The sequence below is a fragment of the Phacochoerus africanus genome, chromosome 6 (assembly GCF_016906955.1).
Source record: "Phacochoerus africanus isolate WHEZ1 chromosome 6, ROS_Pafr_v1, whole genome shotgun sequence".
NCBI classification, from domain to species: Eukaryota; Metazoa; Chordata; class Mammalia; order Artiodactyla; family Suidae; genus Phacochoerus; species Phacochoerus africanus.
The window spans coordinates 83064044-83091013 of record NC_062549.1 but is presented as its reverse complement, the minus strand read 5'-3'; the positions used below and the strand labels follow the sequence as shown (position 1 = coordinate 83091013).

General features: G+C 43.8%; 1 protein-coding gene across 1 annotated transcript in view; it reads right to left on the bottom strand.

The window, feature by feature from the left end:
* Positions 1-13124, bottom strand: part of GPR161 (G protein-coupled receptor 161) — a 59221-nt gene extending 46097 nt beyond the window's left edge. Inside the window, exon 1 of the mRNA XM_047783994.1 lies at positions 12964-13124. The gene's annotated coding sequence lies outside the window, so the exon portion shown is untranslated. The remainder of the gene's footprint in view (positions 1-12963) is intronic.
* Positions 13125-26970: the final 13846 nt, after the last annotated feature.

Below are 26970 nucleotides of genomic sequence, written 5' to 3'. Positions count from 1 at the left end.
CCTGGGAACCTTCATATGCTGTGGGTATGGCCCTAAAAAGACAAAAAGACAAAAACAAAACAAAATACGTAAATCAATTATACTTCCATAAAAAAAAATTAAAGAGTAGGTACAACCACTATGGAAAACAGTATAGATCCTCAAAAAGCTAAAAATAGAACTAAAAATATTATCCAGCAATCCCACTCTTGGGCATATATCCAGACTAAACTATAATTCAAAGAGATACATGCACCCCTGTATTCATAGGAGCACTATTCATAATAGCCAAGACATGGAAACAACCTAAATGTCCATGGACATATGAATCGATTAAGATGGTGTGGTATATATATACAATGGAATACTACAATGGCTATTTGTAGCAACATGGATGCAACTAGAGACTCTCATACTAAGTCAGTCAGAAAGAAAAAGACAAATACCATATGATATCACTTATATGTGGAATCTAAAATATGACAAAAATGAACTGATCTACAAAACAGAAACAGACTCATAGAGAATGGACTTATGGTTGCTATGGCGGAGGGAGAGGAGGTAGGATGGACAGGGAGTTTGGGCTTAATAGATGCAAACTCCTCAATTTAGAATGGATAGGCAATGAGGTCCTACTGTATAGCACAGGAAACTATATCCAGCCTCCTGGGACAGACCTTGATGGAAGATAATAGGAGAAAAAGAATATATATATGTATGTATGACTGAGTCACTTTGCTCTACAGCAGAAATTGGCACAATACTGTAAATCAATTATACTCTAATAAAAATGTTTTAAAAGAGTAGAATTTACCATTTTCTAGGAGAAATTTACATTTATAATGGAAATCCCCATTTGGAGGTAGAGGTGGGTCACCCTCTCTGTACCGGGAAGAGAAGGCTAAATCTAAATCACAAGAAACTCTTATCAGTGGGGGAAATGCCAGACTTAAATCTGCATAACAACCTTACTTACTTTTCCTGCTCACCTCCCATAACTGGCCATCCCCCAACATCTTTCTTTTTTCTTTAGCTGAAAATTGTATTTAAGGTAGTATCTTGGGCCATTTCTGGGATTTTTTTACTCAATTTTATTAAGTATCTCCCATGTTTACATGAAGTAGTCATGTTATTAAATTTCTGTGGGTTTTTTTTTTCTGTGGATTAAAAAAATAGAAGATAAGAGAGTTCCTGCTGTGGCTCAATGGGTTAATAATCCAGCTTGTCTCTGTGTTAGTTCAGTCCCTAGTCCAGGGCAGTAGGTTAGGGATCTGGAATTGCCACAGGCATAAGTCACAGATGCAGCTCCAGTTTGATCCCTGGCCTGGGAAATTCCATAGGTCGCCAGTACAGCTGAAAAAGGAAAGGGAAAAAAAAAAAAAGATAAACTCAAAATATGTTTAAGAAAGTTATTTAAGACATGAAAAGACAATTCGATTCTTTTTTCCCCTTCAAATTTTCATTAAAACCAAAGAGATTTCATTTGACCACTTAAGAGGATAAAACAGAGAAGAGAAAGGATGCAGTACAAGATACTGCAAAATGGAATTGGTCCTGACTCCATTAGAGGCTCAGGGCCTGAGAACTCAGTCACTGCAGAAAAACAGGCAACCCACAACTGAACTGCTTTGTAACCAGAAGGCGGGACTACAGCTGAGTCAGAGGCACACAACTATAATTCAAAGAGATACATGCACCCCTGTGTTCACAGCAGCACGTGCAATTTTAATTTACCTCTATCTGCGAAGAGGGGGCTGATGTCCCATGCCCACAAACCCACCCTGAAAGAGTAAATCTCACCTTTTAAAGCAAAGAGAATCAGGGTAGATGGGAGGAGTTCCTATTGTGGCTGAGTGGTGACAAACCCAACTAGTATTCATGAGGATGCAAGTTCAATCCCTGGCCTTGCTCAGTGGGTTAAGGATCTGGCATTGCTGCAAGCTACAGACGCAGCTTGGATCCCACATTGCTGTAGCTGTGGCGTAGGCCAGCAACTGAGCTCTGATTTGACCCCTAGCCTGGGAACTTCCAATAGGCCACAGGTGTAGCCCTAAAAAAAAAAAAAAAAAAATCCAACCACAAGACTCTAGATAACAATCAAATTCAGTCACCACTCCAGTATTTGACATCAGTGGTTTTCAAGGAGGGGCAACTTTGCCTCTACTCCCACCCTAAGGGACATCTGGCAATTTCTGGAAACATCTTTGGTTATCCCATCTCAGGGGATGCTACTGGCATCTAAGGCCGAGGATGCTCCTGAACATCCCACAATGCACAGGGCAACCTCCTCCCACCCCCAACAAAGAATTATCCAGCCCAGAATGTCAGCGGTGCTCAGGTTGAAAAATCCTGTTCTCTAGGAGTAACTGGGTTCATTTACTCTCTCTTTCTTTTTTTTTTCCGACTACATACACTTAACAAACAGATCAGAGGCCTCTGGAGTGATGCGTCAAGGGAAATAAAACAACTCTATCCATCAACACACATGGGGCTCAAAGAAGACAAGGAGATATAGAAGCTATGCTGAGAATAAGACTGAGATGATTACTTCCATCACAAGACACACAATGATTACTATGCTAATTGGTTTTGCCCTTATTTGTTTTACTCATTATCCTCCTAGAGCCCAGAAAACTAATGAAGCTTATACTGCTAAAACTGAGAATATTATTTTTAAATGGCTTAAAATGGTATTCCTTTCAGATATATTTCTTTGAATGACCATATCTGAGACAGATGGCATCGTATACAGTCCTAAGGAACAGGGGATGTCCCCTCCCTCCCTCATCTCACTGTACTGGTTTCTGGACACTCCTAACTCCCTCTTTCTCATTCCTCACTACCCCCCCCCAAATGTCTACTGAATACCTATACAGTGTCAAGCTCCACTGTGCAGCTGGGAAACAGCACTGAGAAAACTGCCAAAATCTCTCCTTTCCAAGAGCTTACATTCAGGGGGTAGAGGACAGAGACAGCAAACAAACAATACACAATAGAAACTTCCACTTATCAGAGTAATAAATACTATGGGTATAGTGTCCAACATCATAGATATTAAGTAACACATAGTTACACAAGAAAGTTGTTGAGAGTAAAGCCTGAGAGTCTCATCAGAAGGAAAACAAATTTTTTTCTATTTCTTTCATTTTGAATCTATATGAGATGATGGCTGTTCACTAAACTTACTGTGATAATCATTTCATGATGCATTTAAGGCGAATCGTTATGCTGTACACCTTAAACTTATACAGTGCTATATGACGATCACATCTCAGTAAGTCTGGGAAAACTATGGAAAAATGTGATTAAAAATAAATAAAAATCCTGGAGTTCCCATCATGGCGCAGCAAATGAATCCGACCAGAAACCATGAGGATGCGGGTTCGATTCCTTGCCTTGCCCAGTGGGTTAAGGATCTGGTGTTGCCGTGAGCTGTGGTGTAGGTCGCAGACGTGCCTCAGATCTGGCGTGGGCCAATGGCAACAGCTCTGATTAGACCCCTAGCCTGGGAACCTCCATGTGCCGTGCCGCAGGTGTGACCCTAAAAAGACAAAAGGCAATAAATAAATAAATAAATAAAATAATTCCAGAGAGTGGCAAGTGCGATGAAGAAAAATAAAACAAGGTAAAGGGAGAGGGACTGGGTGAGCGGGCTGGGAGCGAGTAGTTAGCAACGTCTCTCCAAGGAGCTGACAATGGAACAGAAGAAAAAAAATTGATGCAAGGGAATTTCAGGCCAAGGGAAGGGCCCTTGAAAAGGCCCTGGGCCAGAATGTGCTTGGCATGTGTAAGGAATAGGAAGAAAGCTGAAGAGGAGCAGGAAGAGAATGGCAGACCATGGCAATGGTCGGGGACCAGATTATGCAGGGCGCTGTGAGCCATGTTCAGGAGTGCAGATTAGACTGACATGGGATCAGAGGCCTCTGGAATGTCTGAAGAGGGTTTCTCTGGCCACTGGGTGAAGAATGGACTGCAGAGGCCAAGCATGGAGGCAGGGACACCAGTCAGGAGGAAGCTGCTATAGCCCAGGTGGGAGACAAAGGCTTGGACCAGGGTTCTGGTAATAGAAGTGGTGAGCAATGATCAGATTCATTAATCTCCAACATCTGAGAGCTAAAGGAGGCCTTAGAAGTCACTCATTCTCATCATATTATTTTACAGATGATGAAATGAGGCCTGAAGAGATGAAGTGAGTTATCAGAGTCCCATATCAAGTTATTTACAAACCCAAGTTTCCTGACTGCCATCACTACACCTCTGCCCTTACCTGGCCATTCCCAGGCCTGGGTGAGGAATGCAGCAGACAGGCAGGAATATATAACCCTCTAGAAGGTAGGCCCAGTCAAGTCTAAAAAAAAAATAACTACATTTGCTGAGAGCAAGGTCACCAATGACTTCCTAGCCAAATCCAATGAGCCCTGCCTTGGGGTCTGCCCAGCATCTGGCACCTTTGACAATTTTTCACTTTTTCCTGAGACTCCCTCTTCCCTCAGCTCCCCTGATCTAGCTCTCTTCCACCTCTCCCTCCTCTTCCCTACCGGACTTATATCCACCTGTAATATGCCACCCTGTAAGTGTAACTGTTTCCCAAGATGTGGTCTGGGGCACTACTTCTTCCTCTCTCACCTAAGAGGGTATTAAATGTTTACCCCCCTTACATCTCTTCCCCTTGCTCTGTAGTTGCCCCTGAGTTTCCTCCAAAGAGTCAGCCTTTTTATCCTGAGTTCATGTGCCTTCATGGATGTGACATGCCACTGATGCCCTGCCAACAGCATACCCCAACCCCCTCTGACCCAATCAGTTTATGACACATAACAGGATTGTTTCTTTCTTTCTTTCTTTCTTTTTTTTTTTTTTTTGTCTTTTGTCTTCTTAGGGCCGCACCTGTGGCATACAGAGGTTCCCAGGCTAGGGGTCTAATTGGAGCTGTTGCCGCAGGCCTACCCCAGGGCCACAGCAATGCCAGGTCTGAGCCGTGTCTGTGACCTACACCACAGCTCATGGCAATACCGGATCCTTAACCCACTGAGCAAGGCCAGGGATCAAACCTGCAACCTCATGGTTCCTAGTAGGACTGTTTCGCTGTGCCATGATGGGAACTCCAACACATAACAGGATTGTTTCTGGGATCTCTGAGAGAAAGGCAGCTCCTCTCTCCATTGGATTTGAACCTGCAGCTTCCCCTAGCCATCACAAGGGGAGAGCATGAGGCAAGGGGAGTTAAGAAAACAAGTCCCCACAGGCCAAATATTCTTTTGACATAAACCAGAGCAGTATCTTCTCAGATATACCTCCTAGAATAAAGAAAATAAAAACAAAAATAAACAAATGAGACCCAAACTTACAAGTTTTTGCACAGAACAGATAACCATAAACAAAACGAAAAGATAAGCCACAAAATGGGGGGAAATATTTGCAAATGAAGCAACCAACAAGGGATTAATCTTCAAAATACACAAACAACTCATACAACTCAATATCAAAAAACAAACAACCCCATGAAAAAAATGGGCAGATCTAAAGAAGACATACTGATAGCCAAAAAACAAATAAAAAGATGCTCCATGTCTCTAATTAGAGAGATGCAAATCAAAACTTCTATGAGCTACCATCCTGCACCAGCCAGAATGGTCATCATCATCAAGCCTACAAACAATAAATGCTGGAATGGGTGCAGAGAAATGGGAACCCTCTTACACTGCTGATGGGAATGGAAATTGGTATAGCCACTATGAAAAACAGTATGAAGGTTCCTCAAAAAACTAAAAATAGAACTACCATATGATCTAGCAATCCTACTCTTGGGCATCTACTGGAAGAAAACTCTCATCCAAAAAGATACATGCTCCTGTGTTCACTGCAGCACTATTTACAATATCCAAGTCATGGGAACAACCCAAATGTTCATCGACAGAGGAATGGTAAAGATGTGGTGAATATATACCGTGGAATATTACTCAGTCATGCAAATGAATGAAATAATGCCATTTGCAGCAACACGGATGGACATCCTAAATGAAGTCAGACAGTGAAAGAATATCATATGATATCACTTATATGTGGAATCTTAAAAAAGGATACCACTGAACTTATTTGCAGAATAGAAACAGACTCAGACTTTGAAAACAAACCTGTGGTTACCAAAGGGGATGAGTGCTGGGTGGGGAGGGATGGACTGGGATTGGCATATCCACACTAAGGTATATGCAGTGATTGACCCTTGGGGACCTGCTGTACAGTACAGGGAACTCTAGCCAATATTCTGTGATAAACCACGTGAGAAAAGAATCTGAAAGAGAATGAGTATGTGTACATGTATAACTGAATTACTTTGTTGTATAGCAAAAAATATAACATTGTAAGTCAACTATATTTCAATAAAACTTTTAAAAATATTTATTAAAAAAAGTCCTGATGAATCATTTGAACTCTGAACCCATGCCCGAAGCCAAATACACTCTTGAGCTTTTTAGTGACATGAACCAATAACTTTCCTTTTTGCCTAGGCCAAATTGGACTGGATTTTTACCATCTGCAAAAGAAAGAGTACTACATGATACCTCGTCTCTCTCTGTATGCACCCTCTCTCTGTACTCATCTGAACAATGATGACTCTGAAATTTCCATCTATAGCCTAGACTTCTCTTGGGGGCCCTGGATTCATATACACCCACCTAGTAGATGTTTTCTCCCATATGCCACACCCAGGCACCTTGGATATAACATGTGCAAAATGGAATTCATCATCTCTGCTTCTACCATCTCAATATGCTATTCTTTGTGTTTTTCTCTACCCTGGGGGAAAAAAAAATCACCACCCACCCTAATCACTCAAGACAGAAACCTAGGACATCCTAGACCACTCTTGTCAGATAATCTTGATGGGTCTAAGACTCTGAATGACACTTCTGATTGTGTGAACTTGGGTAGATTAAGGAATTTATCTGAGCTGTGGATTTCCACACTGAATTGAAAGGATTCAATGAGACAATGTGTGTAAAGCCATAAACACTGGTTGGTTCCATTCCCTAATCATAGACATCTAGAGCACCACTAAATTCTAACTCAAAACTTCATCCTCACTGCCATTACCCTGGCTCAGAGCCTCACCATCTTTCCCCTGGATGATGATCAGGTGTTTCTATCTCATCTTCTTGGTTTTTTTTTTGTTTTGTTTTGTTTTGTTTTTTGTCTTTTTGCCTTTTCTAGGGCTGCTCCTGCGGCATACGGAAGTTCCCAGGCTAGGGATCTAATCGGAGATGCAGCTGCCGGCCTATGCCAGAGCCACAGCAATGCCGGATCCTTAACCCGCTGAGCAAGGCCAGGGATCAAACCCACAACCTCATGGTTCCTAGTTATATTCGTTAACCACTGCACCACGACGGGAACTCCATCTTCTTGTCTTTGACCTCACCCCACTCCAATTTGTCCTCTTCACTGCTGCCAGAATGATCGTTCCCTAGACAAACCTGTTATGCCATTCCATTCCTTGGCACCTGCAGTATCTATTCATTTGCAGGACACTCCACTTCAGCTATACTGAATAAATAACAGTTCTCCAAGTACACACTGCTGCTATCCAATTCCATGACTCTGCACATGACAATGGTTCCACTGTCCAGAATGCCCTCTCTCTTCTCCCACCTGGAGAAGAGCACATCCTTAAGACGTGGTGAACACAATCACCATGAAAGTGATAGAAAACTGGGGAGTTCCCATCCTGGCTCAGTGGTTAACGAATCTGACTAGGAACTATGAGGTTGTAGGTTCGATCCCTGGCCTCGCTCAGTGGGTTAAGGATCCAGTGCTGCCGTGAGCTGTGCCGTGACCTACATTGCAGAGGCAGCTCGGATCCTGAGTTGCCGTGGCGTAAGCTGGCAGCTACAGCTCCAATTAGACCCCTAGCTTGGGAACCTCTATATGCCATGGGTGTGGCCCTAAAAAAAGATATAAATACCAAAAAAAAAAAAGTGATAGAAAACTGGCATGTTACATTGGCTAAAGAGGCTCATGGGCAAATCCAAACCTTAAACTCCTCAAGGTCAGAGAGGGTTACCGAAGACAACTAAAAGAAAAGACATAGTAATTTAAAATATTTTTAGATGAAAACAAGCAAGGAAAGAATAGAGAGGAAGGAGAAAATTTAGAAAAATTTAATCTTGAGATAGGAGAGGACTTCCTAAATAAGACAGAAAATTTCAAGCTATAGAGAAAAGTTTTTTATAGATTTAACCATATAAATATTAAACACTTCTGCACAAAGGTACAATAAGCAAAGCTGGGGTAATACATAAAAGGCAATATATTTTATTAACAAGAAAAGGATTAAAATGCAGAATTCAGAAAGTGTCTCACAAATTGATGGAATCACAAACAATTCAATGGAAAAACTGTTAAAAGATTGATGGGCAATTTGAGGGAATAAAAATTAAGATGTTTTTTGGTTGTTTTGGCTGCTCCCATGGCATGCAGAAGTTCCCAGGCCAGGGATCTAACCTATGTCACAGCAGCAACCTTAGCCACTGCAGTGACAATGCCAGATCCTTAATCTGCTACGCCACAAGGGAACTCCTCAACTGAGCTTTGTTTTTTTGCTTTTTAGGGCTGCACCTATGGCATATGGAAGTTCCCAGGCTAGTGGTCAAATCAGAGCTGCAGATGTCAGCCCAAACCAAGCCACAGCCACTCGAGATCCAAGCCACATCTGTGACCTACACCACAGCTCACAGCAACACCGGAACCTTAATGCACTGAGTGAGGCCAGGTATCAAACTGCATCCTCATGGATACTAGTCAGGTTTATTATGTGCTGAGCCACCAAGGGATCTCCTTTGTTTCTTTAAGGGTAGATTTGGAAGAATTTATCAACATTTAAATTGCACTTAACTTTGATATGGAATGGTCTCCAAGATTTTTTAAATTTCATAAGCAGAAAGGGTATTTAGTATGCTACCAGACTCATTTTTTAGAGAGAGAAAACAGAACATACATTTTATTTGCCTATAGATCACAGACTATCTCTAGAATAGACAAGAACTGGCAAAATTAGTTGTTCCTAAAAAGGGAAACAGAGGGCAAGGGTAGGAGGGAGGTGTTACTTTTTACAGCCTTACGTATACTACCTACGTCTAAGTACAGTACCCCAGATATGACCTATCCCCAAACAAGTAAACTTAATAAATAAATACTTTATTAATAAATAAATCAGGAGTTCCCATCGTGGCGCAGCGGAAACGAATTGGACTAGGAAACATGAGGTTTCAGGTTCCACCCCTGGCCTTGCTCAGTGGGTTAAGAATCTGGCATTGCCATGAGCGATGGTGAAGGTCTCAGACATGGCTCGGATCTGGCGACACTATGGCTGTGGTGTAGGCCAGCAGGTGTAGCTCTGACTGGACCCCTAGCCCGGGAATCTCCATATGCTGCGAGTGTGGTCCTAAAAAGCAAAAAATGAAAAATATAATAAAATCGATCTCTTTTTCTGCACAATCTCCAGATCCCAATAAACAGAAATTCTGCTTCAATAAATGTGTAAGATATATATTCCCTTCAACCTACCAACTTCACATCTAAGAGTAATTTTTATCCAAAAATACAAGTGCCAGAGACTTATGTAAAAGGACGTTCGTTACAGCATTATTTATAACATATTAAGTTGGCAACAATATAAAAGTCCCTCAATAGAAGAATGTTTAAATGTATTATGGTGAATATAGACTATGAAATACTATATAGCCATTTAAAAGAATGAAATATCAATATCATTGATGTTAGAAGACATCCAAATCTTTTTTTTTTTTTTGGGGGGGGGGCCACACCCTTGGCATGGGGAAGTTCCAAGACCAGGGATCAAACATGCACCACAGCAGCAACATGAGTTACAGCAGTGAAAATGCCAAGTCCTTAACCCAGCTGTGCCAGCTGGGAACTCTGCAAGTCTTACTGTTAAGTCAAAAAAGTCATACCATATAATTATATATGATCCCAATGTATTTTTTTACACACATATGGCATATGGAAGTTCCTGAGCACATGAAGCTCCTGCAGCATTTGGAAGTTCCTGGGCCAGGGGTCTAAACCGAGCTGCGGCAACAGCAGATCTGAGCTGCATCTGTGCCCTACGCTGCAGCTTGGGGCAATGCCAGATCCAGATCCTTAACCCACTGAGCCAGGTCATGGATCGAATTCACATTCTCACAGAGACAGTGTCAGGTCCTTAACCTGCTAAGCCACAACAGGACTCCCTAATGTATTGCTGCACTGAAAAAGACCTGGAAAATAATATCTGTAGTTACCTCTCAGATGGAGAGAGGAGTGGAGGAACTTAAATTTATTTTCCTATATATATTTTATATTTTAAAAATCTTTTGTAATAACTCATACTTCTAAAAAATTACTATATTCCAGGCATGCTTTCCACTATTCATCCAAGGTCACAGGTTTGTAAGTGGCAGGGCTGAGTTTAGGCTGTCTGACTTCACTGTGTTCCTAATGCAGTATGATCTCACCTGTTACTTGAGTATAAATCAAACACAAACCTAAATCTAATGTACCGCCATTGTTTTATCTCTAGCCACATTGAAAATGTGGAATGTTCCCAAAGCTTCCTTGGGAATGCTCCCAGCATTCCCTCAACATATCTGCCATCAATGCCATCCTCCACCCAGCTGAGCATATAAATCGGCCAAGGAAACAGATCAAAACTAGCTGTAAGCACTCTCTTGGGGTAGGACTAGAATCACAGATGAGATTACTACTGGCTGAATGAATGAAGTATTGAGTCATAAAGTCAATCCTTCCTCCAAACTCCAGGTAGCACTGATAGGTATCTCCAATTCTGCCCTCTAGTCATGCTTTATTGCACCTTGGAATAACAGCGAGTACTTCCTAAGGTTGCAAGCTGGCAGTCTGCAGATCACAACCAGCCTGCACACATAATTTGGTTGTCCTGTACATTTTGCAAAATGTTTTGAATTAGTTGCCAACTTTAAAAACATGGAGCTTTCTTCCATAAAAATTTGCAGCTTCCCCCTCCCCCTCCCCAACTCAGATCAAGCAATGTGCTAGAACCTTGTCCACCAAGGCATGCTCTACACACAGCCCCCACACAACTCTCTTGCTTGCTCTCCTCCAGCACCCAGGCAGGCTTCCTGACTGGCCCTGGCAGCAAAGTTTATATTAGAGAACTGTATGTACCTCCTTTGCCTGACATTCTAGATTCAGCTTAACCCATTCTGCCTTCCATTGAACCCAACCAACCAACCCCGCCCTTCTGATCACATGGTCCAGCCTCATCTCTCAAACTCACTGCACGGGGCTGCAACACAAAGAGGATGATTTGACTACCTGCAGCATGGATTTCAATTCTAAATGCCAGGCAGGCCTTTTTGGGAAGAATCCCTATTCTTCCTGTCATGGTGATGGAGCTGTAGTGCAAGGCAAAGTCCTGAGTTCAAGGACCCACCTGTGTGATGGAGCCCTGAATGAAAAGCATTAAGTCAAAAAACCTGAGTTCAGTCTTGGCTCCCTGCTTGCTGAGCAGAGTACTTTTTCCCATTTGAGTCTCAGCTGCCTCACCTGTAAAACTGGCTTATAAATACTTCACAGGGCTGTTATATGAATGAAATTTAAAAGTGTATATAAAAGTGTTTGGAAGCATTTTAGAAGTATGAGTGTGAAATTGAGACAGGAAAAAAAGGGGTGCTGTGGAAGAAGTGACCAAAATGGATGACTGAAGCTCAGTTAAAGAGAGTTGGATGAAAAGCCCCTATCCCTGCGATCTGAGGTCCCTCCCACTTCCTTGCTTTCCTCTGGGGGCCTGGAAAATGCCTTTCCTCACCTGTCTCCCTGGCTGCAGTAAGAGGAATTGTAAGGGAAAGCCACCTACTACTTCCCAATGTTTTAACTCTCCAAAGCTCATTTCCAGGTCCAGGTCACAGGAGGAGAAGAGGTAAGGCTGAATCCGTGCTGGCTGGATGGGGAGGGGGCACAATGACGCCCACCTCACCCCCACGCCCCGCTGGCTGATTTAGGCTAATGATTTCGGTGTTATCATTATCCCCATCAAGGAACTGAAACCGTTTCCCTCCAGAACCATACCACCTTCACAAGGAGGAGCAAATGACCTGCTCTTGAAAGCACTTCACAAAACGGATTAAAGATACATTAACAGACAAAAATAGTCTCAAAGATGTGCGATAAAGTGATGCCAACGCACCGCTGTGTGGTTACTAGAGAGTAGACCCCTTTGATGCGCCCCAGAGCATCCGAGAATCCAACAGACATTCTTACCCTACATATCTTTGTCAAAAGGTTGCACGGAGGTTAAGCTCTGGCGCAGAAGGCAGACCAAGTCCCCCCAAAGCTAACCGAGTCTCCCTCTCGCAGATATGAGAAGGAGAATCGCCCATCCGGCGGCGGCTAGCTGGGCCGGGCGACTTCTGCGTGCATCCTCCGCCCAGCTCCAGTAGCACCGCCCTGAGCCCCGACTGGGAGGATGTAACTCACCTGGTCCTCACGGATTGCAGCTGAGGGTCGAGGCCGCTTAGCCCCACACACCTGTCCCGGAGCAGGGCGTAAAGCTCCTTGGACCGAGGGGGCACGACCCCCATCAGCTGGGTTCTGGGGAAGCGCCAATGTTCTCCCTTCCTGGGGGTCTCGAAAGGGGGCTTCAGGCGGCGCCGGAGAAACCAGGCAGGCTAGAGGCAAGGGCCTCTCAGAAGCCCCTCCATGCAGAGGAGGGGCGCGCCCCCCAAGATCTTCCCACAAAGAGCCAGGGCTCCCCGAAGCAAAACGGACTGAGGCGGGGGGGACATCCCCCTTACCTCCAAGGGGGCGCGGAGGGAAGAAAAGCGCTGTGGGGGCAGGGAGGCCTGGGGGAAGGGGCCGCGGAGACCCCGCTCGGCCTGCACCCCCGTGCCCTCCAGCCCGACACAATGAACTCGCCCCCACTCCATCCCCGCCCGTGCCCCAGCCGGTACTCACCGAGGAGCCGCCGCCGCAGCAGCAGTTCAGGGTCCGGCCGGGCCGCCTCCCCGCCTCGGCCGCTGCTTCCTTCCTCCCCGCCGCGCTCGGGGACCGGAGGTTTCGGGTTTCAGCCCGCGGAGCCCCGCTTCGCTCCTCCCGCCGCCCCGCCACCAGCACGAGGACCCGGCCCGGCGCAGGCCAAGTAACTTTGCGGCGCTCGCGCCCCTCCTCCGCCGGCGCCGTCCGCCCCTCCTCCGCCGCCCCGGCGCAGCCCCTACGCCCGCGGGCCTCCCCAATCCCCCGCTCGGCCCCGCCCGAGCCCCGCGCGCAGCTGCCCCTCCCCTCCCGGGCGCCGCCGCTTCCCATCCCTCACGCCCCTTTCTTGGCGTCTGCCCTCCCTCCCGGCCACTTTGCCATTTCTTCCCACGATTGGCCTCAGCTCCTGCTCTTTGTCTCGCCCCTACCCTTTCGGCTCGCACCACTTTTCTCCCGTAAACCTTTGTGGTCCTTCCTCGGGCCTTCCCCGATCCCGTTGCTCGTCTCAGTTCCAGCCGTTGGGACATCCCCTTTTCCATTTCTCTGTCACACTTTCGGATTCTTCCTGTAGGGTCCGCACAGTCCCATTCTCCTGCTCCTGTCTCGCCGTGGACTCCTCCTGGCATCGCCTTTCCTGCTCCCCTTTCATTCATCCAGGCACTGTCCTGTGCCCTGGCAATATCACAGTGAATCGACCTCGAAGCCAGCCTTTGCGGACCCCACAGCCCTTGCGAGTGGCAGGGTGGGTGTAAACAGATCTTTACAATGCTACTCTCCCCTCGCTCTGAACCTAAAGGCCGGGGAGCAGTAATCACAATACACAGATCAGGGTGCGGCCAGATCAGAGAACAGAACAATTCCTTCTCATATTGTTTTTTTTCCACGTCCGTTCTCCCCACGTTATATGCCATCCCTAGCCTCTTGTATTTTCTGTGTAGCAATCTTAAGAAAGGGACAAAAAAGTTGAACCGAACGGTAAAACTGCCTTAGGAAGGGAGAAAGAAAAGGAAGGGAGAGAAACAGGGCAGCAAAAGAATCAGTTTAAGACGTTATCAGAGTTTAGGCTGTAGCTCATTGGGCTACGAAGATTCGGGTTCTCTGCGAAGATGCGGGTTCAATCCCTGACCTCTTTCAGTGAACACCCCCCCCAACCCTTGCCCCAAGATGCAGGTAGGTGTAGATGTGGCTGGCATCTGGTGTTACCCATGGCTGTGGCTAGGCCTCAGTTGCAGCTCCCACTCGACCCCTAACCAGGGAACTTCCATATGGGACAGATGGGTGTTGGAAGGAGAAAAGAAAAAAAAGTTATAAAGCCTAGTTTACCGAACTCCAGCAAAAAGTGATGGCCTTCCCAGGATTCAAATTCCTCTAAAATCCATCTGCTTTAATAAATGCATTAGTTAGTCCCTTGTCTACAGACTGGCACTGGGGGAGTTGCTTTCTTCTTATTATTAGGCCACTAAGGTACCATTTAGATGGATAATTTACTAGAGCTCCTGACCTAAACCCAGCTTGTCTTCAGAGACAAATGGGATAATGAGGACACAAAAAGTAAATGGGGTGCCTTAATATTCCTATGAGACAGATGCTTTATTTGGTCAAAAACTGGAAGCTGAAACTCCTCTCAGAGTCTAGGTCACCAATAAGCCAGATGACTGAAGGTGCTTCAAGCAGTCTGTTCTCAAGAGTATTTTAGACTTTCATTCTGAAATTCCTGTTTATTTATTTATTTTTTATTTGCATCGACTCAGACACTGGCTTAGCTTTGTGACCCAGGGGGAGTTATTTAACCTCTCTGAATCTCAGCTTATTCATATATAAATTAGGCATACTCATACCTGCCTATCTGTGGAGTTAAAGAGATGAAATGAGATAAGTAAATTGCCTAATGCTGTAGAACCTGAGAGCTAAACCCTTTTAAAAGCTGGTATTCAAGAAAGGTCTAGTAATATATGCCATAGACTGGCATAGAGAGAATGGAGATCAAAAGCGGTTATGGCTCTTTCAGCTCCATATCCACCCCTGATGCAAAAGCTGTCCTTTCCAGACTTCCTCTATTTCACTTTGAACTCTTCAACTGAAAATATTTTTTTTTCTCCTGCTGCTCATTATGAGATATATTATTTATCACAAAGGTTTTTCTTCTCATAGCTCATAGCTCAGAACCTACTGTGCATTCAAGGATAGAAACTGCTGCCAACAAATGCATTTTTCCAATTGCTTTCTTGAGATTTTTTTTTTCTTCTGAAGCTAATATTGAACTGTGATCAGTATTCAAACACAGAGAAAATGTAGCAGAAATATGTATTAGTTCACTATATATCGCCATACAGATACAGTTGTGTGAAAAACATGACATTGATTTTGGGTAAGGATTAATTTTTCTTCAAAAAATAAGAGAAAGACATATAATAATTTTCTTCTCCCAAATCAGTTTCATAAGCTCTTCCTTTTGCCACCCCCCAAGACTTCTGAACTAAGATGAGAGGCCTCATGCAAGTGAATTCTAAATGCTGATTGAAGAATCTGCATATGATAAGACATTGTTTATATAAAATATCTTTTCAATACAGCAATTCATGTAAAACTAAACCAAACCAAAGCAAAACTGGGAAGTATGTTGGCATGTTCCACATGGAATATCATTCTGCCGCTCTTCACACACTGAATCCTTCTTACCCCTGACATCTCAGTTTAAATTGGCACCACCTCAGAGGAGTCTTCCTTGACCTATCTAAACCTCTGGTCTCTCTCAGAGCCCTAATATAAAATTTATCCCAACTTATATATATATGTATTTTTTTTCTGTCTGTCCATGGTATACCTCCACTTGTAGACACAAATTCCATGAGAACAGGAACCTGGTTTATGCACCACTGGAGGACCAGGGCCTAACCCAATAAAACATTTAAAATATATTAATGAAAAAATAAAAATAATTTAAGTATGTCTTCAGAGGCTTCTGGTTCTCAGAACTCTGCTTTTTTTTTTTGTCTTTTTAGGGCCTCACCCACAGCATATGGAGGTTCCCAGGCTAGGGGTCAAATCAGAGCTATAGCTGTCAGCCTACACCATGGCATAGCAACAGGGTATCCAAGCTATGTCTACGACCTACACCACAGCTCATGGCAACACTGGATCCTTAACTCTCTGAGTGAGGCCAGGGATTGAACCTGCATCCTCATGGATACTAGTCAGATTCGTTTCCACTGAGCCACAATGGGAATTCCCAAACTTTGGGATTTATAAGTACCCCTTGGAGATTTCTTAGATAAAACACTAAAAGCACAAGCAATTAAAGAGAAGTTGGATATGCTAGATTTCATCAAAAGTTAAAACTTTAAGGAGTCCTCTTTTGATGCAGTGGGTTAAGAATCTGGTGGTGTCACTGCAGTGGCTTAGGTTGCTGTTTCAGTGAGGGCTCCATCCCTGGCTGGGAACTTCCTCATGCCTCAGGCTAGGCAAAAAAAAAAAAAAAAAAAAAAAAAAAAAAAAAAAAAAAAAGAAAGAAAGAAAGAAAAGAGAAAAAGAAAACGAAAAGAAGGAGTTCCCTAGTGGTCTAGTGGTTAGGATTTGGTGTTTTCACCACTTTGGCCTGGGTTCAATTCCTGGTCTGGGTACTGAGAGCCCACATCAAGGCACTGCACACTGAGGGAAAAAAAAAAAGATTTCCCATTGTGACTCAGTGGGTTAAGAACCAGACTAGTATCCATGAGGACATGGGTTTGATCCCTGGCCTTGCTCAGTGGGTTAAGGATCTGGCATTACCACAAGCTGCAGTGTAGGTCACAGATATGGCTCAGATCTGGTGTTGGTGTGGCTGTGGCATAAGCCAGCAGCTACAGCTCCAATTTGACCCCTAGCTTGGAAATTTTCATATGCTGCAGGTGTAGCCCTAAAAAAAGAAAAAAAGAAAAAAGACAACTCACAGGATGGGATAAATTATTTGCAAATCGTATATCTGATAAAGGACATGTATCCACACTATAATAAAGAACTTTTACAACTCAATAATGAAAAGGTTGACAGCCCATTTTTAAAATAGGCAAAGGATCTGAACATACCTATCTCTGAAGAAGGTATGCAAATGCCCAATAAGCACATGAAAAGCAGCTGGATGTCATTAGTCAGAACAACAAGCTTCCAGAGTTCTCTTGTGGCTCAGTGGGTGAAGGATCCGGCATTGTTACAGCAGAGACTTGGGTCGATGCTGTGACTGGGGTTCAATCCCTGGCTCTAGAACTTGCTATGGATATGGCCAAAACAAAACAAAAAAAGAAAAAACAGTAAGTTTCCACCTTACACCCACAGGATGGTTGTAATGAAAAAGACAGCAACAAACATTATGGAAGAGGCGGAGAAATAAGAACGCTTGTACATGCTGGTGGGAATGTCAAATGATGCAACCATTTTAGAAACCAGTTTGGCAGCTCCTCAAAATATGAAACATAAAGGTACCATATGACCCAGGAATTTCACTTCTAGGTAGAGCGAAATAAAAATATACATCATACAAAAATCTGTATATAAATGTTCATAGCAGCATTATTCATAATAGCCCCAAAGTGGAAATTACCCAAATATCTGACCATGGGTGAATGGATAGACAAAACGTGGCCTAACCATACGATGGATGTTTTATTCAGCCATAAAAATGAATGAAATGCTGACACAAGCTAAAACATGGATGAACCTTGGAAACATTATTTATGCAAGTGAAAGAAGCCAGACACAAAAGGTCACATATTGCATAATTCCATTTCTATTAAATATTTGGAATAATAAATCTAAAGAGACAGAAAGACAATTAGTAATTGCCAAGAGCTGGGGATGGAGTGGTACGGAAATGACTGCTAATGGGGTAAAGGGTCTTTTTTGGAGGTGATGAAAATCTTCTAAAATTGGATTATGGTGTTAGTTGCACCACTATGAATATATTAAAAAGCAATGAATTATACATTTTAAATGGATGAACTTTGTGGTATGTAAATTGTGTCTCAATAAAGCTCTTTGAAAAAAAAGAATCCCTGGGGGTAGTTTGTGAAGCTGCTGAGTTTCAGGCTACATTCCCAGAGATACTGACTCTTCAGGAGTTGTGGGTACCTAGTTGCTGTTCAGCATCCATTCCCTTTCCTGCTGGCAGGTTACCCTCAGATTTCCTTCAAGAAATCGTTGCTCCCCCTGGGGGTCAGCCACGGGATTTACATAGGATTGACCTCTCCCAGTCCCACAGTCAGAGTGGACTCTGATTGTCAGCACTTCCCACACTTCTCAACCACGTGATTGGTTCAGGGATGGGGAATGGTCAGAATGAAGCCTCAAGGACATTTTGCAGAGAATATTGGGTGGACCCAGAACTTAGGAAACAGAGTACAGAAAGGTATGTGTTGGGAGGTGAGAAATAGGAGAATTTAGGTCCTGGCTAAACAATTGGATCCTGGATGAAGATTTCCTTGAAGTTGATGTACCCCTGGACCCATCAGTTATAGGACCCAATAAATATATATTTTTTATGGAAGTTTCCCAGGCCAGGGATAGAATCCGAGCTGCAGCTGAAACCTATGGTACAGCTGTGGCAATACCGGATCCTTTAACCCACTGCTCAAGCTGGGGATTGAACCCGTGTCTCCACAGTGACCCGAGCCACTGCAGTCAAACTCTCAACCCACTGCACCACAGTGGGAACTGCCAATAAATACTCTTTTATTAAACTTATGTGGGTTTATTTCTCTGCTACTTAGAACAGAAAGCATCTCCTTCAGTGGTTCTCAAAATGACACTTTGAGAAATCTGTGGGAACATTTGGGGGTAGTCACAATGATTAGAGGGCACTCCTGGCATTTAGAGGGTGGGGGCCAAGGATACTAGACGTCTTGCTGTACATGATACAATCCAAAGCAAAAAAAAAAATTCCTCTCACTTACGACTTTTGAAAGACCCACGCACCCAAAAAACTTGTCACTTTCTGAATCTAGATTCAAACTGTTTTAATCTGAGCACAAAAATGTTGTTTGTTTTGTTTTACGTGGTTCTGCTATGCACCAGATTGTTTATGAATGCCATTATTGTGTAAATTCAGGGAAGCATGTACTTCGATTTGCTCAAACCTCACTGAGACTTATTCATGAGTTTGGAAAATCACTGCCACTTATGATGTTGGATTTACCAATACAGGTTAGGTGACCGGGTCTGCATTTTTATGTCATATTCATGGTGATCCTATCTATAATTGCAAGTGTCTGACCTCTTCACAATGTCATCTATTAGGGTTAACATATCGAGATATGCATATATATATATATATATATTTTTTTTTGGTCTTTTTAGGGCCACACTTGAGGCATATGGAAGTTCCCAGGTTAGGGGTCTAATATGGAGCTGTAGCTGCTGGCCCATGCCACAGCCACAGCAGTGCCAGATCCAAGCCATGTCTGTGACCAGCACCACAGCTCATGACAACTCAGTGATCCTTAACTCACTAATGAGGCCAGGGATCAAACCCTCGTCCTCATGGATACTAGTCAGGATCATTACCACTGAGCCACAATGGGAACTCCAAAACAAGCATAATTTTGTTGCTTGTTCATTCCTGCATTCAAGAGCATTTTCTTCTCTCTCCCTCTCTCTCTTTTTTTCTGTTTTTTGTTTTTTGTTTTTTTTTTTGGCTTTTCAGGGTTGCACCTGTGGCATATGGAGATTCCCAGGCTAGGGATTGAATTGGAGCTATAGCTGCTGGTCTACACCACAGCCACAGCAAGGCGGGATCTGAACCCTGTCTGTGACCTGCACCACAGCTCATGGCAATGCCGGATCCTTAACACACTGAGGGAGGCCAGGGGTTGAACCTGCCTCCTCATGGATGCTAGTCAGATTCCCCATTTCCTCTGATCCACAAAGGGAACTCCCAACAGTGTTTTCTGTGTAGCCATGATATATCAGCTCCTGGCACTAAAGTTACAAGTAAACAAGGAAGACAAAAATTCCTGCCCTCATGGAGCTTATGCTTGGGTGGAGAAGCCTTAATAAGAAATATATTCCGGAGTTCCCGTTGTGGCGCAGTGGTTAACGAATCCGACTAGGAACCATGAGGTTGCGGGTTCGGTCCCTGCCCTTGCTCAGTGGGTTAACGATCCGGCGTGGCCGTGAGCTGTGGTGTAGGTTGCAGACGCGGCTCGGATCCTGCGTTGCTGTGGCTCTGGCGTAGGCTGGTGGCTACAGCTCCGATTGGACCCCTAGCCTGGGAACCTCCATATGCCGCGGGAGCGGCCCAAGAAATAGCAAAAAAATATATATATATATATATTCCATTTTAGATAGTGATTTTTAAAAAAATTTTTTTTGTCTTTTTGCTATTTCTTGGGTTTTGCTCTGGGTCACATCTGCCTGTGAGTGAAGCCATCCAGGGTTCTGTGGGTTGCAGACCTCACTTGCAACAGTTGTGTGCAACTGCCCTGTTTGTGTGTGTGTGGAGGATAGCATCTGCCCTGTTTGTGTGTGTGTGGAGGATAGCAATAGAAAAGGAAGAAGAATTAGGAGATATGAGCATTTAAAAATTTCTGTAGACAATTTTTGCTTTTAGGATGGAGGATTATCTGTGTAAAATTGTTAATTAAACCCAGACAACTTTTTTTGGTTTGTTTCATTCTTGTGGCCATGCCCACACACGTGGAAGTTTCAAGGCCAAGGATCCAACAGTGACACAGCAGTGACAACACCAGATCCTTAACCCATTTGGCTCCCCCAGGAACACCCCAGGAAACCTTTTTTTTTTTTTGTCTTTTGTCTTGTTGTTGTTGTTGCTATTTCTTGGGCCGCTCCCGCGGCATATGGAGGTTCCCAGGCTAGGGGTTGAATTGGAGCTGTAGCCACCGGCCTACGCCAGAGCCACAGCAACGCGGGATCTGAGCCGCGTCTGCAACCTACACCACAGCTCACGGCCACGCCGGATTGTTAACCCACTGAGCAAGGGCAGGGACCGAACCCGCAACCTCATGGTTCCTAGTTGGATTCGTTAACCACTGCGCCACAACGGGAACTCCCCGGAAACATTTTGTTGTTGTTGTTGCTCCCACAGCATATGGAAGTTCCTGGATCAAGGATGGAACCTGTGCCATGGCGATCATCTAAGCCACTGCAGTGACAATACCAGATCTTTAACCCACTGTGCCACAAGGGAACTCCCCCAGACAACTTTTTGAAAAATGCTTTCTGCAGAGTACATAGATATTCGTATCTGAAAAATATGTGCTGGGTTCCTACTAAGTTCCAGTTTCCCTATTAGGCATTTTATTTGCATTATTTCATAGTCCCCATGATGACTAATGAGCTGCTAGTTAACAGAGACCTGTATTTCAAATTCAAAAGTGAGAACTTCAATTCTGTAATCAGTCCTTTCTCCCACCCCCACCAAAACGTTTTATGAAACTTCCCTCTGCCTCAGTGTCCACATTTGTAAACTGGGGACGGTGGTTCTACTTGACTCACTAGATCCTTATGAAGATTAAGTAACATAATGAATGAAAATTCCACATAAAGTAGGTGCTTAATAAATGCAGATGTGTGTGTATACTTATGTGTACCCACACATATACACTTACACATTCTGCAATGGACTGAATGTTTATGTTCCCCTAAATTCATATATTGGAGCCTAATCCCACATCTGATGATATCTGCAGGTAGGGCATTTGCGAGGTGATTAGGTCATGAGGATGGAGCCCTCATGAATGGGATTAGCACACTTATAAGAAGAGACAAAGAGTTCCCATCATGGCCTAGGAGCCATGAGGTTGTGGGTTTGATCCCTGGCCTACTCAGTGGGTAAAGGATCCGGTGTTGCCATGAGCTGTGGTGTAGGCCAGCAACTGTAGCTCTGATTAGACCCCTAGCCTGGGAACCTCCATATGCCACAGGTGCAGCCCTAAAAAGACAAAAGGGAAAAAAAAAAAAAGAGAGAGAGACAAGAAATTTTGCTTCTCTCTGCTCTCTACCTTGTGCAGATACAAAAAGATGGCCATCTGCAACCTGGGAAGCAGATCCTCACCAGATATAAGATCTATTGGTACCTTGATCTTGGACTTCTCAACTGCTCAGTGAATACAATATGAATTGTGTTCCACCCTCCTGCCTCTGCAGCCTCACTAGGCTTCAGTCAGACCTGTATATTCAGTGTCTATCTTTGGATGCAGTAAAACAGGGAAGCATAAGTGGAATCACCCAAAGAGCTCTGACCCCCCCAGTCACAAACTAGCTTAGTAAATGTAAAGAATGGCCTCTTATTAGTGTGTACATTATATAGCTTCAACATAAATGGTCCATCTCTAGCACTAGCTTTATTAGATGGTAGTATGAAAGTACTTCTTTTCTTTTTTCTTTTCTTTTTTTTGTGTCTTTTTAGGGCTGCACCCATGGCATATTGAGTTCCCAGGCTAGGGGTCAGATTGGAGCTGTAGCTGCCAGCCTGCACCACAGCCACAGCAGCACCGGATCCTTAACGCACTGAGCAGGCCCAGGATTGAACTAGTGTTCTAACAGATGCTAATCAGATTCGTTTCCACTGAGCCACAATGGGAACTCCCAAAGTGCTTATTTTCTTAATTATCTGTTCATTAGTAATATTATTTACAAATGGCTTTTTAAAAATAATTTATTTATAGATAAAAGTAAGTGGGACAGTCTCTTTCCCAAATACTTCATATCTCAAATTAAAAACTGATGATGTTTGCTAAAACTTTAGGTAACAAACATCTCCATAAACCAAAGACTCCATCATTTAAAAAAATCTTAGTTATCTGTGCAGTACATATAGAAAACGATTAAAAATAATAAAATAGGTCTATCTGTGCTGATATGGAAATTTACCTGTGATACAGTCAATGAAAATGTTCTAGAAAATACTTAAGTAGTATTATCTCATTTTCATAAGCATATATGTATCTGTGTGCACATCTGCATGCACGTAAAAATCTAGAAGAATATATACCTGTTTACTTTAAAGATGAAACAGTGGGGGAGTTCCCTCTGTGGTACAGTGGGTTAAGAATTTGACTGCAATGCTCTGGTTGCTGCAGAGAAAGTGAGTTTAATCCTTGGCCAAGTGCAGTGGATTAAAGGATCCTCTGTTGCCACAGTTACAGCATAGATTTCACCTATGGCTCAGATTCAACCCCTGGCCCAGGAACTTCCATATGCTGTAGGTGCCGCCCTAAACAAACGAGCAAAACAACCAACAAACCAATGAGTTATTTTACCAGCAAAAACGAGTTTATTCAAGAATAGCAGAGAATTGCAATTTGAGACAAGCAAGCCACAGCAAAAACCCCAGGCAAGTTTCCAACAGACAAAGAAGAGCAACATTATTTTACAGAAAAGGGAACTGGGAGGGGTTGTTTTGAGGGACAGTCCATTGAACAGTGAGAGCTCTGGGTGATGACTGTTTCTCATTGGATGAATTGCCGGAGTAGTGGACTTCTTAGGTGATGCAGTGTTCATCTTTTCCTGTTGGGACCTGTAGGTGATACCTTCCTGTTGATGGTTCTTCTGCCTGTAATCGACAATACTTCCTGTGAATGTGATGGAGTGGGTCTGCCTGAGGGCTCCCCCTTCTGGCCTCTTGAATTTATTTTAGAGGGTTTCCCTTGATCAATTTTCACACACCAAACCAGAAATAGTGATTACATTTGGATGTGGATTATTGGAAACAGGCACTTTTATTTTTCACTTTACACTTTACGCACTTTCTGTATTGAATAGTTTATAAAAAGTAGATATTATTTCCTTATTTTAAATATGTAATTTAAAAACAAGAATGCAGTTAAACACTTGATAAATATATCCAAATATTCATATTAATATGTGTTTTCGTCTAAGCAAGTATTTGTTGAGCACAGTTCATGTACACTTGAGATACATCAGTGAACAAAAAGACAAAGATTCCTGCCCTCAAGGAGTGTCCATTCTAATCAAAATTAGAGCAAGATAAGGAATATCCACATACAGATGATAGAGGGTGGTTTTTCAGTAATAAACAGGACCATCAGGGGAGTTCCTGTCATGGCTCAGCGGTTAATGAATCTGACTAGCATCCATGAGGATGCAGGTTTGGTCCCTGGCCTTGATCAGTGGGTCAAGGATCCAGTGTTGCCGTGAGCTGTGGTGTAGATTACAGATGCACCTCAGATCTGGTGTTGCTGTGCTGTGGCGTAGGCCAGCAGCTACAGCTCCAATTTGACCCCTGGCCTGGGAACCTCCATATGCTGAGAGTGTGGCCCTAAAAAGCAAAAAACAAAAACAAAACAAAACAAAAAACCAGGACGATTAGGGTAGGGCTTATTGAGAATCTGATACTTGAGCAAAGGCCTGAAGGAGGTGAGGGAATTAATCATTAGGATGTCTAGAAAGGTCATTCCAGGCAGGCAGATCAGCTAGACAGACAGATCAGCTAGCACAAAGGATCCAGGGAAGGAGTGTGCCTTGCATCTTCAAGAAACAGCAAGTAAGCTCAGGTGGCTGGAGCAAAGTGAGCAAGCCAGCGGAGTCGGAGGAGACAGGATCAGACAGGATTAGACAGGTAAGAGATGGGGTCACACAGGTAAGAGAGAAGAGGGCATTCTGATGGGGCCTCACAGCCCATGGTGAGGACTTTGATTTCTACCAGGAGTAGAAGTGGGAGAAATTTGTACAGAGGATAACAGTTTCTTGGACCTGAATGCTAACAATGAGGGAGGTGAGAAAGAGTTGGATTCGTGGTTCATTAGTAGGGGTAATAAGAGTTCCTTATATGTTGGATGTGGGGTATAAGATTTAAGAAAAAAAAAAAAGGCGGGGGGAGTTCCCATCTTGGTGCAGTGCAAAGAATCCGACTAGGAACCATGAGATTGCAGATTCGATCCTAGGCCTCGCTCAGTGGGTTAAGGATCCAGCATTGCCGTGAGCTGTGGTATAGGTCACAGACACGGCTTGGATCTGGCATTGCTGTGTCTCTGGTGTAGACCGGCAGCAATAGCTCTGATTGGACCCCAAACCCGAGAACCTCCATATACCCTGCAACCCTGAAAAGATAAAAGACAAAAAAAAAAAAAAAAGGAAGTGTCAAGGTTGACACCAAAGCTATGGTCCTGAACAGCAGGAAGGATAGAGTTGTTATCAATGGAGATGGAGAAGCCTACAGGTGGAGGTAAGTGATGGAGATCAGAAATTGAGTTTGGACACATTGCGTTTGAGATGCCTGTTGGTTATCCAAATGGGGATATGAAGTAAACAGTTGAAAAGAAGTATGAGCCACAGACATAAATTTGGGGATTTTCAGGAGTTCCCTGGTGGCCTGGTGGTTAAGGATTCACTGCTGTTACTCCTGTGACTTGGGTTCAATCCTTGACCCAGGAACTTCCACATGCTGTGGATGTGGCCAAAAAACCTGGGGAATCTTCAAGGGATAGACTAGCTTCTAGAGCTAGGAGTAGACATGTTAATTTTCTAGGACTGTGTAATGAGGTGCTACAAACTGGGAGGCTTAAAGCAAGGAATAATTGTTGGTTCACAGCTTTAGAGGTTAGGTATCCCCAAATAAAATATCAGTGGGCCATGCTTGACACATGCAGAACAGAATCCTTCCTTGCCTCTTCCTAGCTTACGGGGATTTGCTGGCTCTCCTTGGTGTCCCTTGGCTTGTAGATGCAGCACTTTGAATCTCTATTTCTGTCATCACATGTTGCTCTCTCCGACCCTTCTCCGTGTATCTCTATCTCTGTGTCTCTTCAAAGAACGACAGTCATATTGAATTAAGGACCCACCCTACACCACCAGGACCTCATCTTCACCTTAACTAATTGTGTCTGCAGTAACCCTATTTCCAAATAAGGTCACATTCCAAGATACTGGACTTCAACATAGCTTTGGGAAGACATAATTTCAACCCATAACACTGAGAATGACATCATCGAGGGAGTGAGTGAATATAGAGAGGGGAAGAGGACGCAGCGCTGAGCCCTGGAGCATGGCAACACTGAGGGGTCGAGGAAAGGAGGACCCGTTTCCTCAGGAGAGGAAAGCCTGTCCTGAGACTGAGAAGGGAGATGTCCTGGAAGCCAAGAGGGGGAAGCACGTCTAGAAGGAGGGAGTGATCCCTGGGCCAGGGATCAGATCTGAGCCTCAGCTGCAATCTATGCCACAGCTATTGCAATGCTGGATCCTTTAACCCACCGTGCAGGGCTGGGATCGAACCTGCATCCGGCTGCTGCAGAGATGCTGCTGATCCCGTTGTGCCACAGTGAGAAGTCCCCTCTTTCTTTCTTAAATAGGAGCAGAAAGAGCATATTTTTATACTGATAGCAACTATCAGGTAGGATGAAAAAATTGTACGAATTGTATATGCACACATTTTAATATCTCTGAAATCATGATGTATCTGAAATACTTTATATCCATACCTGAATAAAAGCAGCCATTCTGGTAGGTCCCACTTTAAACTCATGTCGTGAAATCAATGGTGGGGTGGAAAATACTAAAAAACTGATGAAAAGTATGCACATATCCTACTATATATATATATATTTGTATGTAGGTACATATATACAGACATAGATACATAGCAATATGTACGTGTGTGCGCGTGCACACACACACTCACACACACACACCATATATCCTAGCTCAGTTCCAAGCCAATTTTCTAGACCTTTTTTAAGGATACCCTGTGTCCCCCTTGAATGCCCTAATTTAAGGCCTGCTGAGGAGTTCCCGTCCTGGCGTAGTGGTTAACGAATCTGATTAGGAACCATGAGGTTTCAGGTTTGACCCCTGGCCTTGCTCAGTGGGTTAAGGATCCGGCGTTGCCCTGAGCTGTGGTGTAGGCCGGTGGCTACAGCTTCAATTAGACCCCTAGCCTGGGAACCTCCCTATGCCAAGGGAGTGGCCCTAGAAAAGGCAAAAAAAAAAAATAAAAAAATAAAATAAAAAGCCTGCTGAGGTCTTTCAGTTCATTCAGACAAT